The 18,687-nt window shown below is 49.9% G+C and overlaps 1 non-coding gene across 1 annotated transcript; it reads left to right on the forward strand.

The window, feature by feature from the left end:
- Positions 1-16,762: 16,762 nt before the first annotated feature.
- On the forward strand, positions 16,763-16,835 carry Trnar-acg (transfer RNA arginine (anticodon ACG)). Its single transcript has one exon. It is a non-coding gene; the product is annotated as a tRNA-Arg (tRNA).
- The last annotated feature ends 1,852 nt before the right edge of the window (positions 16,836-18,687 follow it).

The following is an 18,687-nucleotide window of genomic DNA, read 5'->3' on the forward strand; positions in this document are numbered from 1 at the left end:
GTGTGAATGTAAAATATTTCACCCAAAAACATTTCACTCCTGCGCTGCGGCCAAAAAAAACCGGGATGGCGGAGAAGTAGAAGAAGAAGCGTGATTAGAAGCCGCCAAGGGCTGCGGAAACGCAAACGGTGGAAACACTCCCGTTGGCACAAAAAAGGGACGGATTCGCGCATCCCCTTGATCCCTGCACGGTTTGGGGTGGGATTTTCTAAAACATTTTCCAGCCATAAAATAGAGTCATAAAATAGATTGAAAGTGCATTAGAATCGGGCCAGCAGCGGCTTCTGTACGGAGTACGGTGGTGGCCATAGAAGCCAAGGCTGATTGCAGGCAAGATTGCTGGCAAGTGCCGGCTGCCAGTAAAGCCCTTCTGGCCTGTAATACTTTAGCGCGAGTTTGGAGCCACAACGAAGAGGAGAAGGATGCGGTTCGCATGAAGCTGGAAAATTCGTGGCTTTTCCCCCTGGGGGATGAGTCGCCCTGGACAACGCCCTGGAGCGAGTTCGCCAAACAGCAAACATTTGCACATTCCAGCACGATTAGCCAACGAGCCGAGCGCGAGCCGCCGTCTGTTTGCTTACGTCTGGAGCCATCGCTACTCACCTCACAGCACCTCAGCATCTCGTCTCACAATGAGATGTACTCATGATAGGTGATAGTGTTGGCGCAGAGCACCCCCCCCCCCCTTCTCGCCGGTTTTCCCATCATGCCGCGCTGGTGGCTGGTGCAAGTGATAACACCGCCGGACGGACAAACAGCAACAACCCGGACTGAGTGTCTAGATCGGGCGATGATCTCCTCGCGAAGGAATGTGTTATTGTGTTATCGATCGCTATGCGGGAGGATGATATCATCCGCTACACCCTCCCACCCCCTCCCTTGCCGCTGCGTAAACATGCGCCGGGGATGATCGCCCGTTTGATAAAGACAGATATCGGTACGGCGGAGTACGGCCGCAGAGCAGACAATGATGCGCCATCCCCAACACACATTCCGATCGGAATTTCCCAGGGCCTCCCAATGGGGCATCGCACCTGCTTGGGGATGGGGCGCACACTCCGAGACTCACTCGCAAACATTAGCAGCCTTGTAACGGGAATAGAATAATGATATGTTAAGGCGAGATCGCGACCGCGGCCCGGGCCTGAGCCACGCGCTATCATATCTGTTGTGTTGCTTTCTCACGTCAATTGTGATCGTTTTTTTTTTTTTGGGTGGGAGTGGGAGATCATAATAATGGAAAAACGGTTCGGTGACGATCTTCGTGTTTTTTCCATCGTTAAGCTCCAACGACAACTTGGATTGAGTTTTTCTGTCGACATAAGAATTCAGATTATTAGTCGTCAACCAGGTGTGTCAGGAACTTCATCCCAATGGACTCTGAACCTCTGGATCTTTCGAATCTGGCATCCCAATCGTGCCAGCAGCTATTCAACGCAATAGCCACGCCTTCGATTGCACCACAAAATCCTTCTATTGCTTCCAGAATGTCTGGAACTGCGTCGTCGTCGTCGTATTCGTTGTTTTGCAAAACATCTCACAATATGGTCTACTGCTAGCGGCTTCTCTTGATCGAGATCAGATCTTTGTCCAGATGTTGGGGAATTCCTATCGTCTGCCGTATCGAAGTCTGTTTGTACAGCCGATCGCTCACTCGCTTGGTACTCGGTATTCGGTCTCGCTATAGACAAGAAGCTAGAAGCCAGATGATGATACGTGGCCTCCTCCCAAGCTAATATGGTCATGAAAGTGAAAGGAGTGCCACGATCTAGGACACACCGCATGGGAACCACTGCCCTGTCCCTTTTTTTGTCGGCCATTGTGTGCAAACTTCCCCAACCGACGATTTCGGTCTAATTGGTTCTAGGAGGCCCCGTTAGGGCCTTTCACCCAAAACGGCGGCTTGCCCGACTCGTTGGACGTAATGTGCCATTGTCGGGGCCCGAGAATGGGAGAGAGAAATGGTATTTTAAATCGAATTAATTTCCACCGGACACGCTCGCCGGCCACCACCGTTTGACGTCATCGCGTGGCTCTGACAGACCGGAACCGAACCGAGTAGGCTGGGGAGAGTAGCAACCCTTGGGAAACCTCAAGAATTTGGATCCTCGTTTCTATTGTTCGCGTTCGCGAGTCGAGATGATAAATTGAGGCGAAGGTGCGACCCCCATTCCCCGTGCCCCGTCCAGATTAGAGGACAGCAGAAATGGGATCTGGACAGGGGAATTGGGTCGTCCATCGGGAGTTCAACAGCTGACAGACTACGCACTACGTTACTACAAATCGTGACAAGTCGTCCTAGTCGCGGCACGCTCATGAATTAATGGATGAAGATGACGATGACGATGATGGTGGTGGTGTTCCGAATCGCCTTGGTGGTCGTACCGTACCGAAAACCAAATCACGCGGTGATCTGCCCGACACGCGAATCGTTTTATTGACGATCATCTCGAGGTATATTCGGAGCTTTATTGTAGTCCAACCAAGAAGTGTGCGACTTCAAAATGATGTTTTGTCATGGAATCTGCCTACTGATCCACATCATCACCACCATCATCATCATCATGAATCCGCATCGCCGCCACGGTACAAATTAGAATCACTTTGCAACACTAGCAAAAGGGTGATTAGAGGGGGTGGAGGAGTGGGGGGTTTATAGCATTTTTATGCAAACGGGCGCCATGCCGCCAGTTATTGGATTAATGTTTCTTTAATTAACTATTAAGTCGGGGTGCGTGAGAAGAATGTTTTACATTTACAACTCACCCCTTCCCCTTTTTCCCCCCATTTCCCTTCCTATCGTGGCGAATTTCTGGCTTCTTTCACTCGTTCGCTATCTCGCGTTACATCTCGCGGCTGCTGCTGCTGCTGCTCCTCCTGCTAGATGATTTCATTAAAACTAGATTAGCGGACTAGTTTGTAGTCGTTGTTGCTGTTGCTGGTGACGGTGATGGTGACCACCACCATTAGCCACCGGCGTTGTGCCGCCACACTTCTGCTTCTGCTGCTGCTTCAGCACTTCTTCTGGCGCTGACCCCTGGCCTGCGACGACGGGGTCCAAGCTCGCGACTTTGATTGATGATGAGCGACCCCGTGTGTGTGTGTGTGTCTAGTGTGCGGGCGCGCAAAAATGAGATCAGCTGTCTTCTAATGATCCGTCGAACCCTCCGGGGCGATGTGAAGTTTACGTAGAAAAAAAAACAGCACGCTACACACACACACGTAATGGCGGCCCCGGAGGCGACGACAAAGAAATGCTTTTCCCCTGCCGTCGTCACTGACCAATCGGGGGCTTGGCCGGCCGCGGGTCAGTCAGAGGGAGAGAGAGAGGTGAAAAATGCAAAGCGAAGAAGAACTCATTTTTCACAATGATATCCCCCCACAACATACATGCATTAGAGCGGAAACATTCAATTCGGGAACACATTATGCACGACCGGGCCCGGGACCGGCTACTGGGCCTGGATTGGTCTGGTTCGTTTAAATTAATTAGTGGTGTGTAGGAGGGACGGGGGGGCTGCAAGAGGGCTCCAAACCCAAAACACACTGCTCCTCTCTCTTCCCCCTTCCCCTTAGCGCTCTATTATCTATTCCACGGCATTTTCTTTTTTTGTTTCGCCTCCACGGGGACAAAGAAAGTGCTGCCTCCCACTTACGGGGCCTGCAAAGGTGTGGCAAAGAGAGAGAGAGGAGCAACCTGCTGCCCGCCATCATGTTGATGAAGCTCTGAAAGGTTCCACGAAGGGGCAGCGGAGAGAGAGAGCTCATGGGGGTGGTGGTGGTGGTGCTAGTTTCAACAACAAAAAAGATAATAATAATACCAACAAAAGCGAACAGATCCTCTACACCACTGCACGCACGCACGCACGCACGCACTCACGCACCCGCAATGGAACCGAAAATTTACATAAAACACAAATATCTCTCCAGCAGTCCGTTGTTGTTGCTGCTGCTGTTGCTGCTGCAGCTACTATTATGTTTCTTTGTTCACGATTCACTCCTCCCCCATCCCTCTGGTGCTGGCTCTGGCTCTGGCTCTCTCCATCGACTCCACGCTGATCAGTCAGTTGAGGTGAGCCCGGGGGGGAGGGGTGGACGTTGGGCGAGTTTTTGGCTTTTCGCCCGGCCGGGGTGGCTCTTTGTGCGTGTCGCTTGGTAATGTTCTTCTTTGTTTCACTCTTTCCACCCACCGTCACCCACTACGCTATGCTGCTCTTCTGCTCTGTTCGATCATTGCGCGCCATTGCGTTGTGTTTCAGTTTGATTCCTACTAACCATCATCATCCACTATACACACACACACACACACACACACTCCATTGTTCCATCCAGTGGCGTCCACGTCGCCGGTGAACCGTTGTTTTGCTCTTTCTTTGTTCGATCTCCGGTGGTCGGGTTGAGCAGCAACAGCAGCACGGGTTCGCGGTCGCGGTCCCGGTAGTGCGTGTAGCCGTCGACCGCGATGGCCGCGCGCTGATATGGGTTTGGAGATTCGGATTTTGGAGCCTTTTTTTTGTCGTGCGGCCCGGCGTTCTGGCCGAGGGGTAGTGGTAGTGGTGGGTGTTAGGTGTGGGATTCATTTCGTTTTGTGACCACTTAAATGGCTGCTATGCTGATCCTGGGTCCAGCGTGCGCGCGCGTACGCCCTTTGTCACGCTGTCTAACGATGCATTGTGTGTCGTTCTCGTCGACGTCGTCGTTGTTGTTGTTGCTGGTTCTGCGCCAATCGAGATTTGAGAACCCCACGGCCACGGCCAGTGGTGGCTGGTGAGATGTTCAAATAATCGTTTATTTTATTTATTTTATAGATCATTCGCTTAACGGTGTAATTTTACTGGTTTTGGAAAACAAATTTGAAAAGTTTTTTTTTTCCCCCAAACGGTTTGGCTATTGTTGCGCTCTGTAATGCGCTGTTTAGGATTAGATTATTGATTGGCTTCGGGCTGGGGGTTGGCCAATAGGTCTTTCAGGGTTTAATTGTTTATGCTAAGTAGGCAGTTGCATTTCTCGTGATTTGCCATTGTTGTTGTCGAGTTATTGTATCCTAAATATCGGTTGTTTATAAGCGCCATAAGCATATTATTGATTTGTTCATTAACCGGATTATCTTATCAATTTGATACTAATTTACCGGGTTTCCTTTTTGACTGATTTACATAAACTTATCGTCTTCGCACGCACAACAACATGGTCACTTGTGTTCGAATAAAAGCGTAAACGTCAATCTCAAACGGATCAGAGCGCGTAAACTCGTTGATTGCTCGCTGAGCTACTTCGATCAATCCAAAAGCCGACCATTTTACGCACTCTAAAGCTTGCAGCAAAGTTGCCTACTACTAACACGCCACACGCTTTTTATGGCGCCTACTGCCAGCAATTAGCTCGGGATTCAGCAAAAGGATTGACATGACAAGTCACTTTCGCTTCGATTCGTTTAACGATCAATCCTATCACCACTGTTCCCAGCGCCAGCGAAAGCCGAAATCTCTTTCTCTCTCTCTCTTTCACAGGAGTGACAGGAGCAAATCATTAAAATCCCAAAAAGGGTCCTCTCCCTCGTAAAAGTCGAAAATTCCGAACGCATAACAACATGCAGGCGGCACAAGGGATCCATTAAAAATTGCAAATTTTTATGACTTTTAAATTAACGTTTTCGTTTCATTCCCTTAGTCACCGTCTGTCGTGGTGATGGTGGGCGATAAGGGGCGAAAAGTTTACGCCTTCGGTTCGGTTCCGATCCGGGATAGCTAGCTACCGGGATATCTGCGCTCCGTATGCTGGATAATTCCTCTAATTGCCTCGAATGCAATCGTAAAATCGCGTTCCACCGGCGTGATTTATTGGTCTTCCGGCGAGCGATCATCGATAATGGCCTTCTGTGCAGCGACTGCTCACCAAGAACCGATCTGTGGTGGCTGGCCTTTTCATGCCAGCATACCAAGGATGTTTTGTGCACACAACACACACAAGAAACCCATCTAAATCTTGTTCCAGATCGGGTGACGAATCTCGGTATGCGGCCGGGCGTGAGTATCCGTAAATCTTGATGGTGATGCTGCGTCAACCCCGACCTGCTCCTGCTGCTCCTGCTTGAAGATTGATGCATCATCCCGCGTATGTGTGTAATCCCGCAGGATCCTCCTTCGGCCCGGGAGGTTTGCATCAACGGTAGTAGCGCAGGCTACGTAATAAAATTGCAATAAAAATAAAATATAAACAGCCAAACGGCCTGGCGCAGAGCGTGTATGCGAAGAGCGAAGAGCGAAAAACTGTAAAATTCACGACACCAGACCACCAGAACCAGGGAGAAGGCGTGACGACCCCGGGGGGAGAGGGGACGACGACGACGACGACCGGTTGGTACCTCTCCTCGAGCCGCGAACCGAATCGGGACATTTTAATTCTAACTGCGCTGATGTGCGCTGTCGATGAAAATCCCGGAAAATTGCTCGGATGTCCTTCTTTTCGGAAACGTTCTACGGGATCTACGGGCTTCGAACACAAACGACAAAAGTTAATCTCGTTTTCGGTGCAAATTTATGATCGATTTTTATTGGTTTTCGTGTATGATTGTGTGTGTGTGTGCTGCATTCCAGCTGCCGGATTGTCCGGATGTGTGTGTCTCTATGCGATGAATTCCTCGTTTTTTTTTCTCTCGTCCTGCCTTCCAATCAAATCTATCCAAAAAACCAATTCCGATAAGCCCTCCCCGGGGAGGGGGGAGAGGAACACCAACAACGGAATGGAAGGGACGTCCTTTGTTCGGATCCGGTGGCTGCGGAGCTTCCGGAGCGTTGCGAATGGGATGGAAGTGGATTAAGATCTCCTAATTCCGTGATTCCGATATTTCCTTCGTGTAATCGAGCTGCTGCTGCGGGTAATTAGAAAGGACAGGACGGCAACAGGACAGAAGGGTCCTCCCTGGGTTCTTTTTCAGGCAACAAATCAACAACAGACATTCCATGCTGGCTCGTTTTGATCGGTTTTAACGTTTTGATTGCCATTCCTTGGTGTTGGCCCTCGATGATGATGGTGATGATGATGATGTTGATAGTGAGATTAGTTGCAAGGGGCGGCCACGGTGACGGTGTTGCGCTGTTCCCTGGGGGAGAGGTTTATGAGCATTAAAAATGCGAATCAATAATTCGGATTACTTTCCGAGTAACGTAACGAGGAGGACCCCGTTCTTGGCAGGCGCGGGATTTTTATTGGCCATCGTTATCATGCACACCATTTTGTTTCTGTTCCCACATCACATTTTACATTCTACCAGCTGGTGGCAGGTCCCTGCGTAACCCCGGGGTTTAATGGTTTGTTTCCGGGAAGCATAAAGCAGACAGATCGCGCTACGCGCGGAGGTCCTTAATAGGGTGTAGAGTGCTGCAATCTTCGGTGGCACTCTCGACGCTCTCGCGTGAACACGTGCAGCATTTCATGAATTTATATCATCCCTGGAAGCCTCGCTGACGGCTCGCTTTTACCAAAACAAGCGATAGGAGATTACCACAGAACACCGCGCCGGTCGCTTTTCGTGGAAAAGCACACGCGTGGATATGGATTACAGCATAAAAGAATGCTTTCCAGCGGTCACATTAACGAGACACGAACCGAGTGAAGGATTACTCTTATGCCAAAGCAAAACAAAAACAAAAATCCCTTCCACTAGCTGATCGTTTCAAAAGCATCAACATCATCATCGTGGCTTGAAAAATATTTTCCAAAAACCGTACCGCTGCGGGAAAAGTTTGATTTACAATCTTCCAGCTCCAGATCCCGCTAAATCAATCTTTCTCCAACAAATCGATCGGCCGAGGGCCGTTGATTGCGCGAGTGCGCCATTAATAAACCGAGCCAGCACACAACACATCACAGACTCTGGTGCTGGTGCTGGTGTTGTTGTGCCAAACACACCGCTGATGATAATTTACGACCATTTGCATCAACTACTACTGCGAAGAAAGTAAACCAAGCAACCAAGCTGCCCGGCGTCGTGCGCCCATCACTATAAACACACACACTGTGTACTCTCTCGACGGCTCTGTTTATGTTTATACCAGGAGAGTAATTAATAATTTTACGGCCCACTATCAATCACACAGCCAAATTGATTCGTTCCAGTCGTCCGGATCGCGCGTCGGATCGCCAACAAAACCACCACCAGCAGCACTACTCGAGAGACCCTCAGAACTCACCTGCTCTTCGGTTCACCTGACGCGCTGCTGGTGGTGGTGCTAAAAAGCTGAAGTGATTTATGTGGGATTTTGAAAAATTGCTTCTGATAAAATTGAAAGCAAAGCTGAGCAGCTGACAGCGTACCGGACTCCTGCGTGTGCGTGCGTGTGTGTGTGCGAACGAACTCCTGCTCCCGGGCTGTTTGGCTGTTGAAAGGGCGGAGAGCGATTGATGGGGCCAACGAGACTAAGGAAGGAGCGGTTTTGCGTGGCACGCATCAATCAAAGCATAAGGAAACAATTTATGAATTTATGCCCACTCCCCGTACACTACCCCCGCCCCCCTCCTTTCTAACCGATGCCAAGACAAGACGGATCGCGGCGTGATGGGCGTTGAATGGAAATTTAATGCGACGTTGCTGGGTGGTTTTTCTCCGGGGGGTGGTTTATGGTTAGATTCTAGGCTCGGGTCGAATGCGTACGTCCCAGCCCAGCGTAATTGAATTCGGTTCACACAGATTAATGCATTATGATGGTGGTGACATATGGACCGATGGCAGACGGTGCCATCGGAAGCCTGTAGGCGGGAAATGGGGGCGAGGGGAGGCCACCGCGTCCCCTTTAAAGTGTTCTTAAGCTAATCTCATTTGCCAGCACGAACTCGTCGCTTTCGCTTCGCTTTCCGAAATACATCGATTGAAAGGAGAGGAGAGAGCAATTTAAGAAAGTTAACTAAATCACTTCTCAGTTCGCAAACACAGTATACTGTGAGTGATTAATGCAATTTGCGTGCTCCGCTACGCGAGAAGTGCTCACTCGAATTGAAGCTAGAATTTCCATAGCAACACCAAACAAAAAAAAAAGGCCGAAAAAACATCAAATTACTTTCTAAATTGTCACACGGAACAGGAGCGAGGTCCACAGCGCGGTCAGCGAGGAGCGAATGGAACCGAACCGTGACGCCTCATTTGCATACCGAAAGCAATCCGGCTCAATCATAATTAGTGCCATTTATTGGCCAGCATCCCACCGACCGGCCGGTGCCTTTTTCCTCCTCCTCCTCGGGGCGCGCGCGCCTTTGAAAATGATCCAATTACGTGCGTGGGAACGAGAGCCCCCGGAATGCTGGGAAGAGGATTCCTCGATTTTTTTTTTATTTTAGAACTTTCCTTTCGTGAAAACCTTCTACTCAATGTCGGGACCAGCAACATCATCACCATCACCATCATCACCATTAAGAACAGGGAAAGGACATCCGGGTGTACGCCGGTAAGTCGCCAGTCGGTGACGCACGTCTCCAACGGCGCTGGATCCGTCACAACAGAGTTGTCAGGTGTGATTAGGTCAGTAGATCCTTCCTTACGGTCACACCGTCGATGTCGATGAATGATTCATGAGGTGGCTTCCGGTTTCCGCGAAGAAGGGGATTTGTTAGGGAAATCATTGATAAAAGCCTTCGTGGCAGGCGACACTCATCAATGATGCACGAAGGGTCGGGGTGGGCAAGGAGGGAGAGGAGCGCCCGGGACAATGGCATCCTGTCATTGTTCGTTTTGTGTGTTTCGCGAAGTGCTTCACCGGACTGGACCGCTTGCCGCGAACCCGCGTTGGCACATCGTTGTCACTGTTTGCTTATCGAACTGGAGAAAAGATCGTGACAGTATCAACGCGGTGGGACGATGGGCCTTGCGGATGGTTTTCACTTAACAGCCGGCAGACGCTTTTCCAGCGAACGCCAGCGAAGAACGAAACCCGCGCCGTCGACGACGACCAAACGGCAATCCCATCCAGCCAGCTGCTAAGTAGTAAACAATTGATTTTCAAATATGAATTATAGATGGTGGCCGCTTACGGCGGTCACTAGCAAGAAGGGGACCAAGAAAGACGTTGTTTTTCCCTGCCGCCGGTTTTGTTTCGGGTTGACATTTTCCAAACCGAGCTCCAAAGACCACAGTGGCTGAGGAGATTTCCGGCGACTTAAAGCGACGATCGCCAAGTGTCACTTGCCCGGTTTGCTGCGCTGGCATTGGACTGTCCCGGCGACGGGAAAATGGACACGTGCGCCACTCACACCACCCCTTTTGCAACGGTGCTTTTTATTCCGATAAATATTTAAGCGAACGTCGAAACACGGGTAAACACGGGTTTCGCGAACGTGGCTCGTCCCTTGTCAGACCATCCGGAGGTTCCCCATTTGCGCCAATAATGCGTTTCGCCAATGAAGTGGTTTTTGTATAAAATTATCATATCCTTAGCGGCACCACACCTCGGCGGCGGCGCCCTCGGGGTTGGGGAAATATTGGGGAGAAAATTAACTCAACACCTTAGGAGCCTTCTTTTGGATTGCATAATTCAGATGAGTTCAGGCTGCTATTGCCGTGGCTGTTTGACATTCGACCGACATTCGTGATGCTTCATTTCACGAAAAGCGAAGCGTTTTTTTTTGAGAGGGGCAATCGAGTGACTTTATGTTAAGTACATACTTGAATAGCGACCTGTTGGAATTGTCAAACACATAACTTGATTGTTTAATTGATGCTTCAGTTTCTGCAGTACTCGTATTTATCTTCTTACTACATCAAAATAGAGCAACGTTTGGCTTTTGAGCAAGAATAATAAAAACATAATAATTAGAAGGGGTTTGTGACACTTGTTATAACAACGCTCTGATGAAGAATTCATTTCGATTTCAAAATGCCTACTTCGATTGTCATCGCAAATCGGGACAGGACGCGCCAAGATGCCTTCCGTCATAGCCATCTTAGATCACCATGCCTTTCCCCTATTTATCGCGTCCTCAAAAGGGATGTGTAAAAGAAGGTTCTTCTCCTTATCTACAACAGAAAGCGCCGTGGAACCTCTTATGATAATCCAAACGTGTGCTCCGTATTTTATTTTAAAAGCAACGCAGCACTCTAGCACGCACCCTTCATGCCACGAGATGAGATTACGTGGAACGTGAAGGAAAAAGGATATCCTAGGGCCTAGGCTGTAGTGCCAAAGCGGAAGGGCCGCGGATTGAACATCCGCATCTCTTCTACAAAAAGCTGCTCCTGCGGCTCACTCGCCGTAAATGGAGCCTGATTTGCACCGAGCGGTGGCATTCGATCCATATTAAACACTTGAACGAGCGGTGCCATTCCACTAAGTGAATAATTGATTCGAAGGATGCTGGAAAACACTTTTGTGGTCGCGTAGGAGCCACGTGTAATTGAAAAATAAATAAATGGCCCAGCGCCATGCCTGCGAACGGAAGGGATTAGGATATTTCGCGGCTTCGCGGCCAATCCGCATGCATCCTTGGTGGCGAGCCTTTGGGCGCCGTTGGCTCTTGAAAGCCAACCGATAGCAAGCATGATAAATATTTGCTTCGCTTTCGATGATTCGCAGCGCGAGCATAGCCTAGCTAGCAAGGTGATTGGCCTGTCATTTCGTGCCGGTTGGTTTGGTTTGGAATTCCGTTTTCCTAGAAGAAGGCCTGCTCGGTGCTTCTTAAAAGCTTTTAAGACAATTTAAATGTGGCGCACACAACTGCTTGAGACCATATCTTACCAGCTAGCCCACTCCGCTTGGGTTTCCATCAGCGCTTTTCTTTGTGTTGGTTTGCTTCAGCCCCAGGAGGGAAAGCGCCTTAGCTGCCACTGTTTCTACTTTACTTTTTTGTGTGCCCCACATCCCGTTCGCCGCCGTCTGTCACTGTGGCTGTTGGGGGAGCAGCACACTTTAAAAAGCCGCATGAAACTCGCTGATGGGAAAATTCCACCCAAATGGATTCCAACGAAACTCGCCGTTCGGTGTGTTTGTGTGTGTGTGTGTAGCGTTGGACCGTATTTCAGGAATGATGCTGCTGATAATAACAACAAAACTGACGCTACCGGCCACCCCAAACCACGGTGAGAGGTTCAATTTTATGGTTACTACTACTACGCCATCGGATGGTCGCTTTGGTCCAGGACAACGGGCCGACAAAAGTTTTCTCCTGGAAGGACTTTAAACGGCAAAAGTAACGACGATTACCAGACAAGCGAGCACACGAGTCTGTGTGTGTTTGTGTGAGAGAGAGCAGCGTTAAAAGCGACATTAAAGTGCGGCAATTTATGTGTGACTGATAAGTTTTCCCGAGGAAACAGAAGCGACCATTAGACCCTCCCGGTGGGGAGGGACGGGAACAGGATCCGCCGGGCCATCCCGGATCGAGCACTCGAGAGCAGGCTTTTGTGCGAAGGTCAAAGGGCATTATTTGAAATTTGACACAACGCTTGACACATTAATTAAAACTCTAAATGATGTGCTCTGGCATGGAAGCTGCTTAGAATATGCAATAACAGGCCCGGTCTGCTTACTTGCCAGGAGCTTTAGAGATCCTTGGAAGGACACGATTTCCCTTTCCAACAACTTATCTTAGCAATAGGGACGCTTTACTTAAGACAGAAGACAGGAACGACCATCACCCAAATGACGACGCTGCATATGGATTGCGAAAACCAATCCATAACCTTCCGAACGTCGCCGATCAGTGCCGTGATTGATGAGAATGGATTCGATAAAACAAACACTCGGAACGCCTTTTCCGCCCTTTTTGCGATGCTCACACACACACAGCACCACACAGACACATGCACACATTTGGCAATAATCTCGTCGATCAATCGTATTCGCGTGGCTCCTGACGGTGTTGGATGCTTTTAAAAAGAAGGGAAGCGTTTCCTCCGTCCTGGCATTTTGATTTTCTTTGTTTTTGCTTTCCAGTCACCCAACAACCCAAGCCACCGGAGTCACTGTCCACCCGGATTGCCCAGACCATCCGCCAATAAATTCACCTCCAGTTTGCCGGGGGTGGGTGGGGTGTCACCATCACCATAATGCATGGTGAGAAGAAGAGACGGCGAGAGTGGAGCATTCCGAAAGCCAATTTTCAATTAAAATCAGCAAAATTCATTACTTTTTATGGTCGCTCGTCCCGCTTGGTGGTGTGTGTGTGTGTGTGTGTGAGTGAGTGAGAGGGAGCGACCGACCGACCGACCGACGACCGTGACCGTGGTGGAATTGGTGAGTATGTGCAAAAGGAGGAGCTGCCCGATAACGATGGCTTATGGGGGGTGGTGGTCCCTTCCTCCACCCGGAGGCAATAAAATCCATCGTTTTTCCACCTCACAACCACGCGCGAAGGGCATATCGTCGTCACATTTGCCTCCCCCTCGTCCCCTGGCAACGTTCTCCTTCTCCTTCTCCTCCTCGTCAAACGTCGTCAGTCCAGTAACGCCCCTTCCATGTTTGCCAGCAATTGAATTGATCGAAAAACAACTTATCTGTTCGGAGGGGTTGTCCTCCTCCTCCTCCTCTTCCTCCTGTCCACAGAATACCAGGATCATCAGTCCATCGGGTCCTCTTTTCCCAAATGTCCTTCTGCTGCTGTCCTGGAAGGGCTTTCGGGGTTGGTTGCAGTGGACGCAGAGGAACGAAACGAACGTCTTGGCAATCACCACCAGGACCTGGGTCCCCGGGAGTCGTGGCCGTGACACCCGGCCCCGTGCCCCAAAACTCGTCGTCACCGAGCAGGAAGGCAATAAAAATATGCAATAAAATTTTATTTCCTTTTCAGTCATTTCCCCCCTTTACGCTGTTCTCTCTCTCTCTTTCTTTCGTTCTGTCCCCCTCCTGCGCTTTGTCACTCTGCTTCAAGCCCTCCTAAGTGGCATTTTCTTCCACCAAAAAATACCAAGAGACGCGGCCTGACGGTTTCACCATCAGGAGCTGAGGAGAAGGAGCATAGCCAGTTCGTTCGCTAGATGACAGCTGAACTTTCCCTTGGGGCCATTCCGGTTGACATTTGTCGCCAGTATGCCTCTGCAGGAGTGTGTGTGTGTGTGGGTGCTGCTCCTCGGCATCCGCAACACACCCCCTAAGCACATCCATCACGTGACCACTCAAGGATCACGGAGCGAAAGCGAAAGCGACGGGGACTCTCAGGGCAGCAGAAGAGTTATGATCGAATCAAATCGTCGTGGCCGATAGTTTTTGGGGGGGCGCCCGGCCACTCGGCGACTCGGCATTCCGGGACCGTCCTTTTGCACCACATCCCTTGTGTTGGTGCGTACGTGCGTGCATGCCTAGCACTGGACCAAGGAACTGGGTCCGAACCACCACACCGGAAGGATGTGCGCACCGGAAGCTTCAGCAGCAAGGTCGTAACTTTCTCTCTCCTCTCTCTCTATTTCTCTCTCTCTCTGTCTTTTGAGGCGTTGGCCAAGGGACTTCAGGCATTGGAGCGGAAAAAGGGACCGAAACCAAATAGACATTCCGTTTTATTGTCATAATCTTTTTCGCATCTTAGTCCCCGCCACAACCCCGCCACTCCTAGCGGGCCAGTAAGCATGACGTTCTGACAGTGATGACGTGTCCTTGCAGGAAGTCCTTTCGTTCGAGCGATGGCGAAGTGAAAGCCGAACAGTGTGATTGAAGAATTTTATGACCAGAACCTTATCGCGGCAGGTCGCACACACACACACACACAAACGCACTGGTAGTCGTTGTTGTCGACCCAAATGAAACTATTTATTGCCCATCGATGACGAGGATGTTCTACCGATAGACGGGCGGTACAGTAGCACCAACGCCACGAGCTTCAAAGGAAAGTTACTTCAAAGTTCCATCAAACGCGCAAATGGTGATGCAGTACATGTTAATGGAGTTGAAAATGCATTTCATTTCAATGATTGGCGGCTCCGATGTCAGCCATTTTCAACACCCATCATCCCCCGGGCATCACTAATTGGAGAGCTTTTTTATAGATAAAATTCTGCCAATGCCAGGCAGCCAATTATAACCGGGCCCCGGATTGTTTAATGTAAAAATGCCGACCACAGCCCAAAGCCACAGCCCCACCGCCACCTCCACCGATGCTCATTATTGAACGCCATATGAAAGAGAGCATTGGCAGGGTGTGTGTGTTTGTTCCTTATTGTACGTGCGCATGTGTGTGTGTTCGTGGTTAAAATCCCTCGGAAAAGCGACCACACCATCATGCCATTATAATCGGATTTCAACCGAACACCCACCAACCCACCAACCCACCACCTAGCCCACCAACCAACCAACCAACGAAGCTACGGAAGCCGCCACAAAAACCCAAAATATCAACTTCCGGTTCGAATGGCATCAATCAACGCGTTTTGTGAAAAACCACAGTAGCAGCATGTAACATGTAACCGCGCGCGGCGCTCATGTAACCAAGCGGTTTATGTTGGAGACCATACTCCCTGCCTCTCTGTCCACTCCCGGCCGGCCGACCGCGCGAGAAAAGCGCGGGAAAGCACACACGTGACTCCGGAACTCCGGGGAGTGGAAATGTGACACTCCAGTGCTAACGGTGGTGGCCGCGGCGCGGCGTGTCAACGTAATCGCTGTCACGTTGGTACCCTTGCGTTGACATTCGGTTCGGTTCACGGTTCACGATCGACCGGCCAGCCACCCGGACAGACCACTGGGCCTCCTCTGGACCGCTCCTCGGATGATTGGTGATTGTTATTTTTAGTGATTATATTTTCAATTTCCCTCTCCCCCATTCTATCCGGTTCCGGGCTTTCGCCTAACAGGACGAGTGCAACGACGACGACGGCGACGACGACATCACATGAGGGTAGTTTTCGGTTTACGGTTCCCTCCAGCGATGGCCAAGAGTTTACTATAGTAGCCTCCAGCGCTACTTCTGCTGACCATGCTGGGACGATTTTGCAATATCCGGTACGGTTCGATTGGTGGCTGTGACCGTGAAGGGTGCCGAGGCGAAGGCAGGAGGGTAAGTTCCTGTTCCTGGGGTGGTTATTAAATTCCGGAAATCGTGTCCTGATTTACGGTGATCGAATTGCTCGCTGACCAGAGGACGCTCTGGACGTTGGACGGGAACACACAACCCGGGGTAGGCCGTAAATACGCTGGTCACGTCTCGGACACGACCGATGTCAATGACTCACACACACACGCAGACACGTGCACAGGATCACGGAAGCACCGGGGCATAGTTTTTGGTCAAATTTTCGGACAAATAATCGACTTTTGGGCGGTTGTTTGTTGTTGTAATAAGGAAGAACACGGATTGGGAACTGGTGAGAACTTTTCAATGGAACTGTAAATTGATACGGCGATGCCATTTTACTACTTACTTGTACGCTTGTTCGTTTAGGACCTTCTGAAAATGTGAAGCATTTAGTTGATTGAATGCCTCAAATGTAGTTTAATTGATTTGCCAAAGTATTTTCATCTAAACGAGAATAAAAGTTGAAGAAACTTAACGGCGCCTGCGCTGTTATCTTAAGCACCTCGTTTAAACTGTTTAAAATAGACTCCTGATACTCGCACATCACAGAACTGGCGTTGATGTCTATTTTTAAGCTGAAACAACTTAGACTTCAATGCTTAGACACGCAGACGAATCAAACGGGAGGTAAACAAAGACATTTAGTTAAATTTGTTGAATTTTTCGACGATTCTTTTCTACAGGAAGAGTTTTATCAAAAACTACCTAAATTGTTTCAAAAGAAAAAAACACGCACACAAAAACTAATTTTTACTGTCTACCTTACCTTTAACAGGGTCCTGTGGCGCAATGGATAACGCGTCTGACTACGGATCAGAAGATTCCAGGTTCGACTCCTGGCAGGATCGAAAAGTTCTATTTTTTTCCATTTTCCTTTTCTCTCGCGTTTACCGTGAGGTGTCCGCGAGTACTCGCGACTCGCGTCTCATTCACGCACGCCTATCTTAACGATCTCGCTTGTTGTGTGTTGTCCACCTTGGCGCGAGCGTTGATAGCGTTGTGTTATTTTGTCTCCTGCTCTCCTATTATTGTCCATGCTCTCCTATTATTAGATAAGATTTATTTGCCGTAACCTTGACCCGTTTCTGTTCTGGGCGTGACTGACCGATTGCGGAACGCAAAACGCGATCGTGCTATCGTGCGAAGTGTCCATCACACAGTGACCACCACCACCACCACCCTCTACCGCCGGTCCCAGTCACGCTTATCTTATCAAGCTTATGTTTCCTTGTTTTAGCGTGCCTGGCAAACACTAGACTTCGATCGCTCGCTCGCTCGCTGGTCTGCCTCGGTCTGGCCGTTCGTTCGTCCGTCCGTTCGTGCAATTAATCCCTCCAAGGGGCGCAGGGGACGCAGGGGTGGTTGCGGTCCTTTCTCTCGTTTAGTTTTGCAGATGAAAAAAAAACTGGGTCCGACCGGAAACCATCCGTCCCGTGGCCCGTGAACATCATCATGTCCCCCCAACTCCGAGCAGCATCATGTTTCAGTGGAAAGAGAAAGAGATTAGCGGCTGGTGCTGCTGGTGCTGCTGCTACTGTTGGACACGGTGGCCACGGTCCCGGGATGTGCCGGAGCGACCCGGGCAGCAGCCAAAGACATACATCATTTAAACGTGAAAGAGCCGCTTAGTCGATCCGAGTCCATCAGCGATATTACGGTCGATAATAAATAATGATTATAAATTATGTTTCTGTTTTCGCCATGTGGAACGCCAAGCCGCCCGAAGCAACGGTCGAAAGGAGTGAATCCATCCAGCACACTCACCGAGCAGCGTTTAGCAAACTTTAAGTTGCTACTTTAAGACCGGATCCGTTGGACCGAGACCGAGAGAGAGAGAGTGAGAGAAAGAGAGAGAGCACGGGATGAAGATTATCAAAGCGATCAAGAGGCTCAAAGGGACCGGCAGTCGTCCCAGGCACCAGGCCACCACCACCACCACCAAGAGGCAATGAAAGGGAAGGTCATACCGAGGAACATACATTAACTGTCGCTGGTGAAAGGCAGCGGCAGAACAATGATAAAATATTGCATTTTTTATTGTTTGTTCGGCAAGGAAATTACCCAAAATCTACCGTCGACCGGCGGGGGGAACCGAAGGCCGAAGAGGTAAGACCGACCGAGTTTTCTGCCAGATAAAGATATGAATTATGAGCCATTGGCCTCGGTAGGTAGTGGCAGTGTGATCGAAATCGAGAATCGATTTCTCGTTACATACGTGCGGAGAGCGGAGCGACGGGGTTTGCGAGGACATTGAAATCGAGGGATGTTTCTATCCTTCAGCGCAAAGGCCGGCCTAAAGAAGAGGAAAGACCGATCCACCAGGACGGGGCGCACGGTTTTGTTGCTGTTGCTGCTAATGCTGCACATTTCAGGACGCACCGAAAAGGAAAACAAACAGCATACATCATCAACAGTCGTCCCCGGGGTCCTTTGGGTGAAAGGACATTTTTATGGCCACTCCCGGGAACACACACATACACACACATGGGCATACATGGCGTAATTCATTTGTGACACCAAGAAGCCGTTTCTATTAGCACTCTCAGCGTCTAAGCGCAATGGCCATAATGGCCGAGCCCTTTTGATGCTTCGTATTTAACAAACATACATAGCCACGACACCAGAACCAGCAGCAGCAGCAGCAGCAACCCCGCGTGGTTTCCCTGACCTTTATCGAGATCGTGTCGTGCTGATGGAGAG

This window comes from Anopheles darlingi, chromosome 3, assembly GCF_943734745.1.
Source record: "Anopheles darlingi chromosome 3, idAnoDarlMG_H_01, whole genome shotgun sequence".
Classification (NCBI taxonomy): Eukaryota; Metazoa; Arthropoda; class Insecta; order Diptera; family Culicidae; genus Anopheles; species Anopheles darlingi.